This window comes from Triticum dicoccoides, chromosome 3A (genome assembly GCF_002162155.2).
Source record: "Triticum dicoccoides isolate Atlit2015 ecotype Zavitan chromosome 3A, WEW_v2.0, whole genome shotgun sequence".
NCBI lineage: Eukaryota > Viridiplantae > Streptophyta > Magnoliopsida > Poales > Poaceae > Triticum > Triticum dicoccoides.
The window spans coordinates 351,879,052-351,882,427 of NC_041384.1; the positions used below are offsets into that span (position 1 = coordinate 351,879,052).

Consider the following 3,376-nt stretch of genomic DNA (forward strand, 5'->3'; position numbering starts at 1 on the left):
CAACAGAAGCACTGCAGCTAGTGCGGCAGGGAACTTCAAATGAAAAATTGGGAACATAGAAAGTAGTGCATCACCTTCCAGATGGTTAATGCCTAAACTTTCTAATGCAACAGAATCAGCAAAACACCTGCATTTTTTGTGAGCACAAAGAACAATATAAATAAACCCAAACAAATTCTAAAAATGAAGGAAGAATTGGGGGAAGAGGAGATGCATGAAGGAGAGACAATTGGAACGAATTGGAGACCTGAACATCACCCATCGCTGCTGGAGATTGGTTTGCAAGAGTGGGGAGAGTGGGAAAGGAGCATCGGCAAGTCGGGGTTATATGGCGTACGTTAATTGAATGTAGATGTAGAATATGAGTCGCCACATGTAACTGACCAGTAATCAATGGCCGGACCATCGACTGCTATTTATGGGTGATTAATCTCTGAATCAATATTCTTGAAGGAGAGGAGAGAAGTTACCAGTACGCGAGGCGTCTGCCATTATCTCCCTCCCCCGCACCTTGACTCCGTAGCACACCTCTACAACGCGCTGGATTGGATCGGCTCGACGCGGATCCCGCTCCTCCGGTCGCTGGGATCGACCGGATGGACTCGGCTTGACCTGGATCCCGCTCCTCCGGTCGCTGCGATCGACTGGATGGACTCGATCCCATCCCTGACCTCAGGTTAACCGACGCACCCCGGCGGTCTTCACTGGATGGAACCGGCTGCCCCTCTCTGCGGCTTGATTCCGGAGTGGAATCGATGCGGTCCCGTTCCCCTCGGCCTCGGTCGGGACTCGATGAGGGTTCGCGAGCATTTTTTTTTTCTTAGCGATTGGGTTCGCGAGTAAATGGAGCTGACGCGGTCGCTCGTAGGCCTCCCTCCTTCCAATGGGCTGCCAGCCCGCCAAAGGCCCTATGCATCAGAGGAGTCTGTTTCGGCCGGTGGAGTAGCAGCCCACAGGACAGCTGGCCCAGTTTACACAGATTGCGAAACAGACTGCCTTAAACACGAAATCTGACGGGCGGAAACTCCCAGATTAATAAAACGGACGACCAAAAAATCCAAATCGCTGTGAGGATTAGGTGCAGTTATACTGTCCTTAATGAGGGCTCAGCCGTGGCGACCACACCAAAGGTGCTTGGCCACATAAATTTGCAATATGGAGAGGCTCAGCAGTGGCAACCGGACGGAAGACCTTGTATAGACTATAAGTAAGGTGACTGGCGTCCGGGGCATGGTCTAGAAGATGAACTGCGAATGAATCACCACAAATTGCCGTTGTTGATGCAGCTGCATCTATTGCTCCTTCTTCTAAAAAGATGCACCTCCTTCTCAAAAAAAAGAAAAAAAGCTGCATCTATTGCTGCACCTCGAGCAGAAGCTGGGCATGAACCACCCTGCACATTGAGGATATGGAAATCTGATCTAGGTTATGATGGGCAAAAGTGTGGTTATCTTTGAACATGAGTTTACTATGGATGGAAGAATGAAAGATTATTTAGTACATGTGAACAAAGTGTCCAGGTCGAGCCAGATAAGTTTTAAATTCGTATATGAACAATTACAATCATAATGAAAGGAAAATAGCAACTCCTTTTGCTGAAGTCCTTTATTTAGATCTTGCAGCTCCATATCCAATTTTTCCTGTATGGATAAGTCTTCTCTTTCCATTTCTTCATCAACTTCGCCTGGAAAAGAAGGGTGCTTATTAGAGAAAGTGCCAAACACATGGTATTGTTTCAGTAACTTACTTAGCACTTTGAGTACTCCTGCTTCACAACCTGAATCTAGATCGTCCATAAGCATGCTCTTATACAGTGAAAGTTGATCATGCAAACCATATCTGCAAACAACGTCATGTGTTCAGCTCTCGACCCTTGAGCAAGAGAAATCAAAACAGAAAACTGGGGAAAATTAACATATGGCCCATGATAATCAAGACCACAACAATATGTATATTTGAAGTTCTAACATATTACCTCTTCAGTACAATCTCCATCAACAATCTGATGCATTTTGTGGCTGCTTTTCATCTGAAGTTTGCTCGCAGAAGGCAAGCAAAATCCCATAATCCAACATGTTACCGATGGGGTTAAATATGCAAGTCCATGATACTGTAACTCATTTCAAAAATAGAATGGCCAGGCTGAAGATTTACGTAGGGAGAAGATGACAAGTCGTGTACTGAATAAATTGCACTGCTCCAGATGGAAGGGCATTAGAAAGAGTAAAGGAGTAGCAAAACTTAAGTAGAGAACTTCTGTAGTGTTACTTCAGCTTCCAAGTGCTGAATCTATAATAAGATCCACAATCCGCTCAGAAAAAAATCCACAACCCCAGCAGCTGCTGCAACGAAACAAATTTATCATCAGTATGGTGTGCATCATGTTAAGGTGTGATTCTGATTTCAATTAGCTCCTTAGTTTTCTAGTATCTCATAGCCTTCAAATTCACTAACATCCATTGCTGATACTCGTACTCGTATACATATGGCAGACTTGCAAACCAGCATCTGATTAAAACAATTGACCAACCGGCAATACCCCATAATATGTTCCTCACTTCCTTAACATCATAAGAGTTAACTGAATTGTAGAAAAGAGAACGGAGAGGCAAGGATTACTTACTGTCATTTTTTTTGTACAGAACGGAGGAGGGAAAGAGAGCCTGCTGATGCCGAGGGTCAGACAGTGGCACCGGATAGCGGAGATTGGCAGGAGAGCCAGAGAGCGACAAAGGCAGCGCTCTCGGCTCAATCCCTCCATGGATGCCTGCTTCTGCTGGTTGGTCTCGTCATCTCGTGGAGCCGTGGACGTCGATGAAGAACATTGGAGCCATCCCAACCTCGTACGCACCATACCCTCAGGTCGTAGGGGGAGACAGTGCATGGCGAGCCAGGCCGGGGCGCGGAGACTGCCGTGGCCGGCGAAGGCCCCGGCCGTTACACGCGGGGTGTGGGTGGCGCACGCAGGGACGACCTTAGGCAGCGGCGGTGCGTCCCTGCCATCGATGTTGTAGATTTCCGACGAGAGGTCGACGACGCACAGGATGCAAGGAAGCTGCGGTGTGAATATGGCCATGCCGGCGGGGCCGATTGACGCCAGCGCTCTCGGGGTTGGGCTGGAGCTGGAGGACGGCGAGGGGATCGGAGCGGCCGGAGGGGAGGATGCGCTGGGCGGCGAGGCGGAGGCAGCTCCCCCGGTGCGCCTCATGGTATCGGCTCTGCGGAGCTGTCCCTCTGCAGCTGCGGCCTCATGTGCATGGGCGAAACCGGGGCCTGCTTATATAGTGATCCGATAGACCGCTAGGACGGTGGCAAGCGGCGAGCGGCAAGCTGCCTAATCAAAAGGGATGGCAGACTCCAGAAGCAATGTCGAAAG

The 3,376-nt window shown here is 48.9% G+C and overlaps 1 long non-coding RNA gene across 1 annotated transcript; it reads right to left on the reverse strand.

The window, feature by feature from the left end:
• Positions 1–1,763: 1,763 nt before the first annotated feature.
• On the reverse strand, positions 1,764–3,162 carry LOC119271562. Its single transcript, XR_005134609.1, has 3 exons — positions 2,624–3,162; positions 1,976–2,342; positions 1,764–1,839 (listed from the first exon to the last, which is right to left on the reverse strand). It is a non-coding gene; the product is annotated as an uncharacterized LOC119271562 (long non-coding RNA).
• Positions 3,163–3,376: the final 214 nt, after the last annotated feature.